This window comes from Misgurnus anguillicaudatus, chromosome 7 (genome assembly GCF_027580225.2).
Source record: "Misgurnus anguillicaudatus chromosome 7, ASM2758022v2, whole genome shotgun sequence".
NCBI classification, from domain to species: Eukaryota; Metazoa; Chordata; class Actinopteri; order Cypriniformes; family Cobitidae; genus Misgurnus; species Misgurnus anguillicaudatus.
In genome coordinates, this window is record NC_073343.2 from 16,996,118 (window position 1) to 17,012,389 (window position 16,272).

The window sequence follows — 16,272 nt, forward strand, 5'->3', positions numbered from 1 at the left end:
TAACGCTTCCCATTCACTTTTAATGGGTGACGTCATGTGTTGCCGAACTGAATTGTGGATCCGTTGGCGCCGCGTCAGTGCCGTTGCTCGTGGCAGAAGTTGAACATTTCTCAACTTTTCAAGCAGCAACGTGTGTGTCAGCCAATCAGATTGCCTTATGCAATTAACCTAAGCAGAGCTAGCCAATTACGTTTATGGAAGACCGGAGCATGTGTAGCCTTAAAGAAGCCAAAGAAGCCTCAAACTGCGTCCTTATATTTCTCCACGCTGTTAAGGATAGAACGAATGAATCCTTAACAGCCGAGGAGGGCCGTAGGGACAGTAAATGCCAGGGGGGTTCAGGGTATCACTTAAGTGCTCATTGAACAACAGTTTGTTTTTATATATTATATATTTTAAGTGTAATGCACAGCCAGGTGACTTGCATGACCCTATTCCCCTGTGCAACACACTTATTGGGAACCCCTAGCGTTTTTATCAGTAAGGGAATTTCTAAGTGGGCTATTGACATATATTTCCACCAGATGTAGCAATCAAGCCAAATATTAAATTCATATAAAGAAATCAGAACACTTTAGTATACAAGTTGAGTCATAATAAATAAAGTGAAATGACTCAGGGAATAAGTATTGAACACACTTTATTTAATACTTTGTAGAAAAGCCTTGGTTGGTGATTACAGCTTCTAGACGCTTCTTGAATGGAGAGACCAGTCTGCATTGCTCAGGAGTGATTCTGGACCATTCTTCCACACAAATGATCTTTAAATCTTAAAGGTTCCTTGGGCCTCTTTTAAGAACTTTGATCTTCAGTTCTTTCCATAGATTTTCTATGGGATTTAGGTCAGGTGATTGACTGGGCCATTCAAGCAACTTGATTTTCTTTCTTTGAACCCACTTCATTGTTTTTCTTGGCCTTGTGTTTGTCCACCCTCTTTTCATTTTCCGCTTTCTGGTAGATGGCAGCAGATTTTTATCCAGAATGTCCCGGTACATTTCTCCATTCATCCTGCCCTCAATAATATGATGTCTGCCAGTAGCCCTTGCTGAAAAGCAGTCCCAAACCATGATGCTTCCACCCCAAAACTTAACTGTTGGTATGGTGTTCTTGTGGTGGTGGGCAGTGCCATTTCTTCTCCAAACATGGTGTGTAGAATGACTGCAAAATGTTAATTTTTTTGCTTTCATCTGACCATACTAGTCTCCCAATAATCCACAGGCTTCTCCAAATGCTCTTTCACAAACTTTAACCGAGCCTCAACATGCTTTTTGTTCAGCAATGGAGTCTTGCGTGGTGAGCGTGCATGGATGTCATGGTGGTTCAGGGCATTGCTTAGTTTTCTTTGAAACAACAATACCTACTGATGCAAGGTTTTCCTGAAATTCTGCCCAAGTGGTTCTTGGCTCTTGGAGAACTCTCCTGATTATTCTTTGGACTCCCCGGACAGGGATCTTGCGTGGAGCACCTGATTGTGGCCGGTTTATGGTGAAGTGATGCTCTTCCCATTTCCAGGAAAATGGCCCCCACAGTGCTCACAGGAACATTCAACATTCTGGAAATGCACCTATAACCATTCCCCCATTCAATGATAAGATTACAAAGATCTTGAGAGAGTTTGCTTTTACCCATCATGAAGTCGTTCCTGTGTGTCTCCTGGGTAATGAGAATCCTTTATAGGCCATCAATTAGGTCCAAAGCAGCTTATATCAATTAGTACTGATAGGGGGCAGGGTTTCTCTCTCTCAATACTGACATGTTTCAGGTGATCTCCTGGCTTTCTATGCCATTTTGCACCTTGCTCTCTTCATGTGTTCAATACTTATTCCCTGTGTCATTTCACCTTGTTTATTATGACTCAACTTGTATACTTATATGTTCTAATTTCTTTGTATAGATCCAATATTTGGCTTGATGGCTACATCTGCTGGAAATTTTGTGTCGGTGGCCCACGTGGAAAACCCATTCCTGATAAAAATGCTGATGTGTCAAATACTTATTTTCCCTGCTGTATCTGTATACCGCTGTTTTCACTGTACTAAAAACGGGCTGATGTCTTCCTTGTTCTATGAAGTCCCTCCTTCAGAAATATGTAACAAGTTCTGATTGTGTAGTTTGTTTAGCGTGTTGTGATTCGACAGCAGCTTAGCTTAGCAGAGCCATTTGAACCAAAGCAGGGGACTGACGTATTCCTGTGGGCGGAGTTTAGTTTTATTGACGTCATTCAATCAGGAACTAGAGGGATTTAGTACAAACCGGCCATTCGTTGTAGGCTTTGAAAGGGGACTTCTGTTAAAGAAAATATATCGCCTGGCAGTACATTTTTAGCTTTATCATTTTGCAGGTATTATTTATGCTCTAACAGCAACATTACACAATAACTAAAGTTTCGAGTTTCACCTCGCCATGGCAGCACCGTTTCAGATATCAAAAATCCTTTAGCAATTTAGCAAGTGCAATGTCTTGGCATCATGTTCACCACATTTGGTGTCAATTGTATGAATTCCCTAGGAGGAGTATTTAAAAGTTCAGTGCATGCACTTTTGAAATAATCCAAAATGGCCGACTTCCTGTTGAGTGCAAAAGTTGTTTGGGTCGATGAGATCTATATACCAACTCTCGTACATATGCGTACATGTTTGCCCAATCTGTGTTCCAATGTTTGTTTTTGCATTTCAGGGGGCGCTACAGAGCCCCTCTGCCACACCCATTTTCCAGCCTTTGCCCGGTCCTCATGGCCGACGACTCTGATGTATGTGCCAAATTTAAAGAGTTTTTGAGCATGTTAAGACACGCAAAGTGCCCAAAAGTGCTATACAAACTAAACGAGAAAAAATTCTAAGGAAAACAATAGGGCTTTGCACATGTGCTCGGCCCTAATAATAAATTCTAAGGAAAACTATAGGGCTTTGCACCTTTCAGTGAAGGCCATTCTGGAGCAGGCCATTTATTATCGGACTCTAATAATAAAAATAATATATTTTAAGGAAATCAATAGGGCTTCAAACCTATGATGCAGCCCATTCTGGCCTGCTTCTTGGTGCTCAGGCCCTAATAAATAAATAAATTCTAAGAAAAAGAATAGGGCTTCACACCTTTTGGTACAGGTCATTCTGGCCTGCTCCTCGGTGCTCGGGCCCTAATAATCAAAAGAATACATTTTAAGGAATACAATAGGGCTTCGCACCCTACGGTAAGAAAAATAATTCTGGCCTGCTCCTTGGTGCTCGGGTCAGATTTATGATTTTAAAAAGTTAATCATATCTGCTTCATCTTCACACGTGTAATTTTGAAAGAAAAACAAGAATATGTGCTGTGTTAATCTTGAATAAAGAAATGCTTCCTTTAAAAACCTGCTTATACTAAAGAATCTTGGTAGTGGTAGTCTTAAAGGCAGGGTCCATGATCTCTAAAAGCCAATGTTGTCCTTTGAAATCACCTAAACCAGGGGTAGGCAAGTTCGGTCCTAGAGAGCCGCAGTCCTGCATATTTTAGCCTAAGCACTGATAATCTAACCTGATGTCTACATCCTAAAGACATTGATTAGCTTGTTCAGGTGTGTTTGATTAGGGTTGGAACTAAACTCTGCAGGACTGCGGCTCTGTAGGACCGAACTTGCCTACACCCGACCTAAACAAACACGCCCCTCCTAAACAAACATGCCCCTACCCCAATAGAATTTGGATCTTCTGTTGATAGAACCGCCCCACATATACGCAAACCAGAAAACAATGTTGGTAAGTAGACACAACCTTTCTGCTAAATGGCTACAAGTGTGTTTAACAATCGTGCACTGCGCCTTTAAGTACTGTAGCTCTGTTCTCTCTGCTCTGGGAAGAAAATAGCCATCTGGTATTCTATTTGCGGACTCTTGGACACACACTTTCCACGCTTTCCGCCAGTGGGTCAGTGTGTGAGAGAGGAGCCTACAAGGAAGGACGAGACGTACAAAATCGGTCCATAGAGTAGTGGGTGGTGTGGGCTGTGTGCAGATGGAAAGTCAATGCCATTCAGGAACAATAAGCTCAGAGCGCTTGTGTACAGCAATGAAGGTGTGAAGGTCACAACGCTCCACATGTCATCAGTATTTTTAGTGCATGTTGGTGCAATGGGAATCCACAGAAATATACTGACGTGACGTAGATGCAACAGATTTGTTTGGTGTTGTTGCAATTTATTCGACATGATGACTAATCAAGCTAAAAGTGAAATTTCCTTGCCAAATGGAAAATAAATAATGATATTATATTGTATTTGATCGTTTTGGAATTTTTTTCAGATCACACATTACATTTTTAAAACATTTTATTATTTTAAAACATCATCTATTCAGTTCTGCACATTGTAAAAGCAAATTGTTATTGTTGTGTGGATAAATTGCAAGTGCATTTATGCAGTTGATTATGTACAGTCCAATTGCTTATGTCATTGCCATCAAAATACATTAGTGTTCTGTTATATTGTCTTACACCTCAAAACATTTGGGAATTAGTTCATCGCATCATAACATGCAAAATGGTTGACCTTTTTCTCATAATGTTTTAAGCATGTTGCTTGGAGCATTTCTTAAATAAATTTCAAAATAAGTAATAAGCTAAATAATAAGTGCATTTCTTAAAACAATTCGTACAAACAGCACAACATCATGGATGTCTGGCAAAAGTGTATAACTTGTTCAAAATCCTTAGTTCATCTCTGAAAAGTACTTTTTTATGTCAGTGAACCTCAATGCCATCCAAATGACATTAAGTCCTCGGGCCCTATCATACACCTGGTGCAATGCAGCGCAAAGTGCGACCCAAGTGTTTTTTGCTAGTATGAGCCCGGCACAGTTGTCATTTTCATGTTCAACACCACCTTGTTTAAATAGCAAATGCATTTGTGCCAATTTTTGTGCCCATGGGTGTTCTGGTCTGAAAATGAGGTGTGTTCAGGCACATTGTTGGTGCATTGCTATTTTGAGGCAACTAAAATAGCCTACACCATTGATCAACTAAAACCTGGTCAATGGCACAATATTGTTTTATATTGTAATATTGCTCTTTAAAAAAAACAGTACGTTGCGCCTTGCATTTCCAAGCGTTTAAAACACGTTTGGTGTGATTAGCCCCTTATACAATATTTAAAAGTGTGTTTAAACTACACCTGGGGAAACTCACTTGACTCAGTCGCTCCAGCCGAGAGTTCCAGAGCCACCGCGACAGACTCACTGTATGAGCTAAGCTGTTTCTCAATGTCAATGATACTTCCTTGGCGAGACTGGTCATTACAAGTCACTTTCTTCAGAGGCTAGGGGAGGCTCCTCTTAAGCATTCGGAGAACACGTAAATGGAACAGGCTAGCAAGTGTACGTCATTGCGTCTTTACGTCAGTGAAAAAGTGTGCTTTCAGCGCTGCGCACATAGGATTGTGGGTGATTTCAGAGCGCGAAGGCTACACTCATGCTTACTTTGCAGAATATGGAATATTTTTCGAACGAAGGACTCAGTCCTTAGTTGAAATTCCGAAGATCCTCGACATTAGAACAGTCCTTTGACGGATTTCGTTGACGTAACATCCTCGAAATTCTGGCTTCCGAGGATCCTTCCTTGACATTGAGAAACATCTCTAGACTCGATGCGAACACCGTTATACTAATGCTAATGCCGTTCACGCTATGCTAATGTTGTCGCTCACACTTTTTGCCACTTACTGGGTGTAACCGCAGTCACTTTCGCTGAAGGTGCTCTCATGTGCATACCCTCTATAAAGGCATATTCTCTATAAAAATTTAATTTAGTTGAACTTAAACCATATAATCTTTAATACTGCCCAAGTAAGGCCATCTGTATGGTGGCAATGCGTATGGTGGCAAATTTGAATCTGGATCATCTCTAATTGGATGATTTTGAACAGCGTTGCCTGATTGGATGATTCATATGCAGTCAAACACAACAAATATACAAACAAAAGTTTAAAACTTATTTATGTGGTTAAAATTGTCATGATTCTGCCCTCTTGTCCTTTGGTTAATCTAGTCTTGAGGCAGAATCATGACAGACCCATGTTTTGTGTGGGATCACGTGGTCTCAGTATAGTTTTTATTAGACCACGTGTTTCCCTTGTCCTGTCACTTTTACCCCGCTCCCTTGTCATCCTCTCATCCTGATTGTTTTATCATGGTCACCTGTCATCCTCATTAAATTCTCCCCTTTTTATAGTCCTCCTGATTTTGGGTTCCTTGCGTGATCGTCTTGCCTTGTTCCTGTCATTATTCAGTCTAGTTAAGTCAAGTTTGTATTCTATATTTTGCTTAGTGTTTATTCTAGTCCTGCTTTTTGTTTTGTTACTTCAGTTTATTGTTCAGTCGCTCTTGCATACTCTGCCTTGTTTAGTGCTGTTTTGCCCCCTCGTGGGTTTTGTTTTTCAGTTTTCTGTAAATAAAGTTTCAGTGTTATCCTCACCTGTGTCTGCGCTTCTGTTCGTCTCCTGCACAACCCTGACAAAAATTAGATAATGTTTTTTATTTCAACTATGTTGTTGAAATATCTAATCTATATAATCTTTTTGTTTATGTGATGAAAATGAATGTCAAATAATTAATAAAATAAGCATTTATTTGCAAAACAAGACTTTTATTCAATTTTATTTATATAGTGCTTTTCACAATTGTTTAATTCTTCCGAAGCAGCTTTACATTAATAAAAACAAGAGAAAACAGAAAAATCAGCAAACATAGTAAAGTACAGTAGCTAAAATTAAACTAGCAGAGTAATATTGTAACATATAGAAGTAAGTTCTAAGTTAAGCTATGTCAGACACACACACTGTCACGGTGTGTTTAACACCGAATAAAGAAAACTAAAGATGAACCCAAACGCAGACCAGGAGTACAAAATAAACTATATATTTATTAAAACAGAACAGAAACACCCACGTGGGGGTAAAACAGAATATAAACTAAACACTGTGATGGAACACAAACTACAAACAGGAACAACGGAACAGATCTTCAACACGGAATACATGAACACAGGTCTACAACAATATCGACAACGCACGCACACACGACAGAGAACGCGAGGGCATAATAAAGACACCACATCAATGGGGAACAGGTGAACATAATTAATTACGTAAGACACGAGCACAATAAGGGAGTAGGGTGAAAGTGACAAGACACTGGGAACACGTGTCACACATACATGATGTGAAAACACACGTGTTCCCACACAGCACACAATGCTGCCATAATCTTGCCCTCTGAAATAAGACCTGAATCTACACAAAGGTCTGGCAAGACCATGACAGCGACAAGACACTGGGAACACGTGGAAGCCACACATACTATAAGACTCCACATGTTCCCACACAGAACATAGTACTGTCATGGTCTTGCCAGGTACTCAGACCTGAGTCTAGTACAAAAGATCTGGCAAGCCCATGACACACACACGCAGATGAATGAATGCTGTTTTCTGACAGCGGAGGCGATAAAACCTTTGTGTTAAACAGGCAGATATAACCCTCTGTGCACTAACAACCTCTCCAGTGCAAAGAAATCAGTCAGAGCCGCAGGTATTAAGCTGATGTGCAAGGAAGAGTCAGAATCATGTGCATTACAAGTTCAGATAGAAGTACCCCATGCCGCGCAATTTCAGGCCAGGCGCCCCAGACACGCACGCACGCACGCACCCACGCACGCACGCACACACACACACACACACACACACACACAATGAAATACATTTTTTTTTATATACATGACAATATGACTAACAGTGAAATAGTACAACTAAATTATTTTATTTTGTATTAATTTGCACTGTGTGTTTAACTTTTTGGTAACATGCAAAAGTAGCTTCCTTCTCTGGCCAACTTTAAGGGGGCGGTGCCCCAGCTGGGTAATTTGAGCTTCTATTTCATCCCTAATGACCGCCATATATGCCGTCAAGAGAAGCTCAAGCCCACCTAAGCCAATCACCGGCAGCGCTGGTGGTGACGCGGACCGGTTCTTCATGTTGGAGGGAGGAGTTGTTGCAGTAGGTGTTCGATGACGTCAAACCGCGAGCGCGAGTTGAGGAATCACACATAGAGGTCTAATTTCGAATCGCTCTCGCTGTACTTTGACATCATCTGTCTGTCGGTTCTTGCAGCGCCGCATGAAGTCAAACACGCGTAAAAACTGACCTCCGAGCACTCGTCTCTGCCCCTCTACATAATGGAGCAGCTGTATTTGCAAATACAAACACACAAAACGAGTTTGCACATCTTGGAAGTGTTCAGGGTAGCAGTCACATGTAAACATAGGTTGCACTTTTGACGTAGGTGCAAGCTCTGGCGCATACTCTGTGACGTTGCCTGCTTAAACATCCATTTGTCTCAGTTTACATGCAACCGTGCAACCGAAGATTTTCAAGATCTGCACTCTGGCCGGAGTTTTTAGAAACAATCGGTTTCAGAGGCAAGTTATCCATTTGCGTGTAAACGAGGGGCACAAACGAAGGTAAATCTCTCAGTTTTTTAAAATAACAATGTACGTGTAAACAGCGCCTTAATCTTCCGGTGACATCAGAGGATCTGTTCCTTTTCATCTTCTCGCTTCTTCTCGCTTCGTTGTATTTCCGCTCTATAGCCAAAGACTAAAGGATCTTGCTAACTGCTACGTGGTTCATTCATTCCCTACTGAAAAATCCAGCTAAGACCAGCATAAGCTGGTAGCTGGTTTTAGCTGGTATAAGGTGGCAGTAGCTGGTCTAAGCTGGTCCTCCCAGCATTAAAAAGCTGGTCATGCTGGTGGGTCAGCTGGTCTTCCAGCCTGACCAGCTAAGTCCAGCTAGACCAGCTTAAAAAGTGACCAAAACATAGCTATACCAGCTTGCTACATCAGCAAAACCAGCTTCCTACACCAGCAAAACCAGCTAAAACCAAGCTGGAGACCAGCTAAAACCAGCTCACCAGCTTATGCTGGTCTTAGCTGGAATTTTCAGTAGGGTTGCTGGTGGCCTTGTGACATTTTTTGTCTGAGCTGTGATTTGCTCGCCCTCCAAAGGCCGCAACAGAATCCACAGAGAGGTGAGTAACATACTTTACATATAGCTAGTTGTTGATTTGCTTGACTATTGTTTCGGTGCATTTGTTGGTGACGGCTGTGTTTTCGTTCCCTTTCCCAACGTTTTTAACCTACCGTTTATATTATTGGATTAATCTGCGGGCGCTTGCCATCAATTTATTGTTTATTTCTTGTAACACGGATGTGTTTCTGGTTGATTGTTCAACTGCACTTGTATACTTCGTGCCAACTCGGTTGTGCCGGTTTATTATGTTCAACGTCTTTTTGTGCTTTAACTGTGCTTTGTGTATTTCGTACCAACTTGGTTGTGTCTTTTTTTTGTTAAACGTTCGGCGCTTTAACTGCGCTTGTGTATTTCGTACCAACTCGGATGTGCCGGGTTTTTTTGTTAACCGTTTCGGCGCTTAACTGCGCTTTGTGTATTCGTGCCAACTCGGTTGTGCCGTTTTTTTGTTACTAGCGCTTACCCTTAACTGGCTTCAGAGTATTTGCGGTGACGGTTGAGCTTTCGCTCCCGGAACCTGTACTGCGTTTAGTGTCTTCTTTTCATGGGATAGTTTACCCTTAGCTGATGAAGGCAGTGCTTTCGCTCCCCCTCCCAGCATATTTGTGCCTCAGTGACTAGATTGGTGGCAGCTTGAGGATGACCATGATTTATGTCCCTCATGTCTTGGCTTCAAACATTTAAAAGAGGGTCTTTCTGACGACCCCTGCATGAACTGTGGTATCATGCCTCGGGCAGTGAGGGCAGCTAGGCTGGCTGAGGTGGACCAACTGTTGGGCTCTACATTGTCACCTGGACATATGACCCCAGCCCAGCGACTGGCTCCAGATCAGACTGGGCAGTCTAAACGTCAGGCTGCTGAGACCGCAGGCCCCACTCCTGCAAAAAAGGCTAAGGGGCCCCGGCTTGCCTCCAAAGTGGACCAACTAACAGTGAAGCTTAATACTATGAAGTCCCTCTTCCTGGCCTTCCAGTCCAGGACTGGAGCAGAGCTGTCAGATGATTTTGTTCCTTCGGCAGCCTCCTTGGAATTGGAGGACGATGTGCTTTCCATGACAGCATCAGCTGGCCAGTTTAATGACTATGAGCCAGAGGTACTCCCACATATGGGAGCCTCCCAACCCTCTGTGGCCGGCTCCCGTACTTCAACCCATAGCTCTACTGGTGGTGTTGAGGACTGCTTTATGGGAGCCATCATTTGTATGGCTCTAGCCCGTCTCCAGTTATACGTGCCGCAGACTCAGCCGGCTCCAGCCAGTGCTTTTTTCAGACGTGTCCTAGTGCTCGATTCTTTATGTTCACCTCCCTTTGATCCCTTGGCTCAGGCAGAGTTGAAGTGGGTCTCTATTAAGACTCCCTTTCTTCTCGCTATCACGTCAGCGAAGTGTGTTGGGGAACTTCATGCTCTCTCTGTGAGTGACTCATGTCTGAGGTGGAACTCCAGTGGCTCGGGGGTTACCCTTTGGCCGAACTCCCGAAGGTTCTGTCATCGTCAAACCTTAACCAACCTATCCACCTGGCGCAATTTACTCCCCCAAATAGGGGAGGACAGATTACAACTGCTGTGTCCCGTACGGGCGCTTAGAACCTACGTGGTCGCGACTGCGTATAAGGCAGTCAGACCAGCTCTTCCTCTGCTATGGTGGTTCTAGGAAGGGCTGTGCTCTCTCCAAACAGTGGTTGTCTCATTGGGTGGTGGATGTCATCACCCAGGCATATAAACGAGGTGGTCACCCCCTGCCATCTGGGGTGAGGTGCCACTCTACCAGGGTGGTCTCAACTTCATGGGTGGCCCTGCATGGCGTGCCCCTGGAGCGCATCTGTGAGGCGACATCATGGGCATCACCAAGTACCTTCTCCAGGTTTTACCGGGTGAATTTTGCCACTCCCCATCCAACGGAGGTGGTCCTGTTGCCGGACTCTGCGCTCTCCTCTCAATAAGGTACGTGCTAAATTCCTCGTGACTTTTTTGGTATGAGTCATCCAGTGCTTAAGCACCGCCTCTGGCGGTCAGTAGGGATAAAATAGAACAAGAGTTAAGTATGTTACTACGGTTCTATGAATCCCGGATGACCGCCAGAGCGTTCTGTCACTCAGAATCTCGTGAGAAGATTCTGCAGGAACAGACCCTCTGATGTCACCGGAAGATATAGACTCTCTGTAGTCATCAGGGGTCACAGGTGACTTTGATGGTATAAACACTTGTCCTGCGCATGCGTGAGATGGATCATTTAGTGCTTAAGCACCACCTCTGGCGGTCATCCGGGATTCATAGAACCGTAGTTACATACGTAACTCTCGTTTTAAGTTTCTCATGCGATCCATCCACTGTAGTGGCCGTTTTCGAGCAGAAACTGTCTGCCAAGAATGTAGAATCGGAATATATGCAGAGCCATTCTAGGCATTGCTAGGCATTCTGTCTCCATTGTGGAGGATTTTTCCCTTTCCAAAAGATTTTACACACCAAAATTGTCATCTTACAAGATTTTCAAAATGTGATAGATCACAAACATGAGGATAAAAAAATCCTACGTTTTGCACCTATATTGTGTGGTGTGCCACACAATATTGGTCTCTCGACTGTGAGTCTCGACTGTGAACACAGGAAATCTCGCAAAATCTTGTGAGACTTCAGAATAAGCATGGCGGTATAGGTGAAGTCACAGAGACAGCAGGAACATGGTTTGTACAAGTTCACTTTGCATCAACTTCACTTTGTGCTGCGCCATGACTGCTTCCGTCTTTGATCATCTCGCTTTCTGATTAGATATTGTTTCGTTTCATGTGATAATCTCAAGAGCGTGCGTGCGTTTGTCCTTGGAGTTCCCCCCACACATCAGGATTTCTGATCGTAAATATTAAACATGTTTAATATGTATGATTCATGATCAGGGCAGCTCCGATGTTCTTCCAATCAGGTTCGGACACAATTCGAACCTGATTAAAAAGGAAAATCTGATAAAATAATCTGTGGAACCATCAAGATAATCGGGACATAGCTAGGATTGTCGGAATGGGGGAAATCCTCCCAAAATCAGCGCGATTATCTTTTGGCGTGTACCCAGCATTACATAGGCTATGGGATGCCTTTTTCCAAGCTCTCTTGGTAACAGCACAGCCCCTAGGCCTGTATTGGAAGCATCAGTCTGTAAAACAAAAAGTTATCTAAAATTTGGACAAGACAGTACTAGATAATTACATAGAGCATTTTTAATGTCCTGGAAGGCATTCTTAGCCTCCACAGTCCACTGAATTTGGATGGGATTGATCTTTCATGTCAAGTCTATCAAGGCTACAGTTCAAACAGCAAAATTGTAAACAAATTGTTTATACCACCCTGCCATACCTAGGAATGCTCTTACTTGAGTAAGAAGGGAGCGTTGATTGCCTGCAGCAGTGGTGGATGCAGAACGTGACATATGGGTGGGCCTGAATCTATGGGTGCCCTAAAATCAAAGCAGTTGTCCCGAATCCAGAGCTGGGTTTCCCGAAACCTTCTTAACGCTAAGTCGTTCGCTATGTTACTGTACCTTATCATATATGTGCATGTGTACATCACTTTTGAATAAGAAACGATAACATATCTATAAAATTCGTCAAAACTTCACGAATCACAAGCTTATTGGTGAGAACACTAATTTAAACAGCACACCCGCAGAGCGGTGCTGTGAGAAGCACTAGCAGAGGAGCTTGCATATCAGACGTGAACACAAAGGGTGTCACGGTTTCAGCTAAACTCATTGAGAACAGAGCACACATGCTGGGCTTGATTTGGTTGTTTTAAAGGTATGTAATTTTTTTTTATTAATATGTCCTTTGGGGTTAATATGACCCCAATTGAAAATGGATAGGAAATGCAAAAAATATTTTTTTTTCATTTGTCATAAAATAAATATCAATAAATCCAGCATAAATTTTAAAATTTTGACACAGAAATGAAGGCCTGGTACTTGTGCAAAAATGCAATGCAGAAAACACATGCTTACAGAAACACACACACAGATAAAGAGAAACAGAATGACAGAAAGACACACACTCACACACACAGACATACAGTAAAAAGAAAGATAGACACACTCACATAAGCCCTTTTCACACAGACATTCCGTAAAATACACGGGACAGGCATCCTGGATTTTTCCGGAATAGTTAGAGTTTTTGTTCATTCACACTGCCAAGATTACACGGCATCTGATGGTCCCGGAAAGACACGTGACCTGTTGAAAGTCTCGCCCTCTCTTCTACGCAGCGTCTGAAGTTTGCAAAGTATTTATTATTCCTCTCTCCAGAAACATCTCGCGTGGATTTTTGTTTATAATAAGACTACAAAGGAGCGCGTGAACGCACAGTTCTATGCTTGTGAATGATTTCAGCTTCAGAGTAGATATTTGACGAGCTCCCTGATCTCTGCTTTAATACAGTTTTCAGACATTTCTCATCGTGATTGTTTATATGCATTTAAAACCTGCATTTTGAGGAACTGAACGATATATCTTGTTGGGATGATGCGCGGGTATTTTCGTTTATTATAGCTCAAATGAGCATGTGACGCGATATTCTTTTATGCTGCTTAATGATCTCCGTTTCAACACAGTAAATGACAAGCTAACTTACCTGATTCTGCTTCAGTCCAGTTTGCTGACATTTCCCGTCGTGAATGTTGTTAATTCCTTATTTTAAAGAGTTGAAACAACTTCATGTTGCCATGACACGCTCGTCCTCACTACGGCACGTGCGTCATTGTTTATGCGTCTCATTTATCATTTCCTGATAACTGCTTCAATCTAGTTTGCAACATTTCTCGTGGTGAATGTTTATATGCATGTTATCTCTCGTTGTAAGGAGCTGAACCATAACTTGTGTTGTGATGCCCATTACGGCATTCTTGCGGCTTCTTGTTCACACAGAGGGTTATCCGTGTATCTGACTAGGCCCTCTTTCCGGCAACGATCCCAGAAGATTAACGGGACGAGTTTGTGTTCACACAGACGCTTGTCTGGCAATTTTACGGGTATTTTCTGGGACCAAAGGTCTGTGTGAATGGGGTTTTACTCACTCACAAAGACAGAAGCCCTTTTCACACAGACATTCCGTAAAATACACGGGACAGGCATCCTGGATTTTTCCGGAATAGTTAGAGTTTTTGTTCATTCACACTGCCAAGATTACACGGCATCTGATGGTCCCGAAAGACATGTGACCTGTTGATATTTTCCACTAGCAGCACAACTAACATGGCAGGGCATCTCTGGGTTCAAGGTCACATAGCATTAGCACATGGCATAGCATTTTTTGCGCTTCATACAATATAATTACCTAACTAAATCTGAGAGAGTGCAAAAACATTAAAACATTTTCCTCCCTAAGATAGACCGGCGGGCAGGGCGCAGATAGGTTACATTTTGGTAGCCCGCCAGGAATTTGCAATAGCCCCAGGATGTCGGGCTTGCGATTTTGCAAGCCCTGCATATGTTTGTTTTGTAGAAAGTGAATTTCGTTTTGTATAAATTGTATCTTAATTTTAACCAATGTTTAATTAAACAATTGCCTCGATTTTCTAAATAAGAAGCAAACCAAGAACGTCGGGTGTGGATTGAAGTGAACCCACTATATAGTTCCGCGACCTACATCGTTCTCCTTTTAATGCATTACTAGAATCATTCCTTTCCTTCTTTACCACTGTCTGCACATTATCCTTCTCATTGTTCTGTGGCTGTAAGAAATCATTTGCTTTCGTGTCTATGCCTTCTCTGGCCCTACTGCATCTAAAACCTTTTCTTTCTGTGTGGGTACCTCTACAAGCATCAACACAGGATAACAATTAAACATCATGAAATAAATACATGTCTGATATTTATTCTACCATAATTTACTTGATGTGCATAGTGTAAGAACACAAAATAAAAGAGGAAGTAATGACAAGCTAATAATATTTAAAGACAATATTAAAACTTAATAAACAATATTATAATTTCTGGGGGGGGAAATGTTGTCTGACTACACCTTTTGGCTGACTGGGCTTACCTTCACTAACCATCTCATCACCTGCAGTAAGATTGTTTGAAGGTCCTTGTTCTATATGTGGCTGTTTCTGGAACAGAGCGTTCAATGTGCTTAATCTTTTAATTCACTGATAGTTTTGCAAGTTTACAAGTATATATACCATTTTAAATGTAAAATGTCACCACGTTCATAATGTTTTGATGCAAAAAACACACAATACACAAACATTGTTTTCTATATTAACATTTAATCTCTAAAGATACGTCTCACACTTTCTGTTTAGTAACTTAGTATGATAAGAACATTTAATCACAGGCTTGGAAACAAGTTGTATCTTGTATATGGAAATAGAGACTATTGTGCAGCAAGTATTTATTTTACAGGCTAGCACTGGCTAAAACGTTGTGTGCAGTGCTTGCCTCACTCAAATAATTTGGTTCTCACCTGCTCTCTTTCCTTCATTTTGTTTTCTTTTTCTCTCCTTTCTCCATCATGTCTTTCCTGATAGCCAGGTTTTTGTTTTGACATCAAAACAGCAACGAGTGGCGCATCTCTCAGAACCGAAACACCCACAAACTTCCCTGGCCCTGTCCCAAATGGCACACTCTGGACTAGTGATACTCCTCAGAGTCCCCACTTTGATGACATCATGTAGTGCAGACTAGGGACCCTTGACGCGAGTCCATGTGGGTGCACGGCACCAGAGTCTTATTTTGGGACAGACTCAAGCGTCACGTCAGAAGTTGCCCGTCAGTGTGAACTCCTCCCTTCCGTCGTCCGATTGGTCTGATTGCTCTTTCGCAAGGACTTCTGGGTTGGTAATGTGCGCAAAGCCTGCTGCAGCGTAAAAATAATATATGGGACACCCTACGGACTCGTAGACTAAGCGAGCACGCTCAACTTAAGGCCACGAGACCGAAAGTCCACATGAAGTGTGCAATTTGTGACAGGGCCCGTCTCATTCACTCAGTTCACACACTCTACTCTCCATCACAGCCAGTGCACGCTTTGCATTTATTCTAGACAACCAATAAAGTCATGTCCAGTGTGTTCATTGCTGCATGCTTCGCTCAGATATAAAATAATAACATTAATAATTATAAAATTATCGTCAAAGGGCCCCTCACATGCCAGGGCCCTATGTACTCAGTCACCCCCCCCACACTTCTGACGCCCCTGACTGTACTCAACCATGCGTTAAACAACCCCAACACAC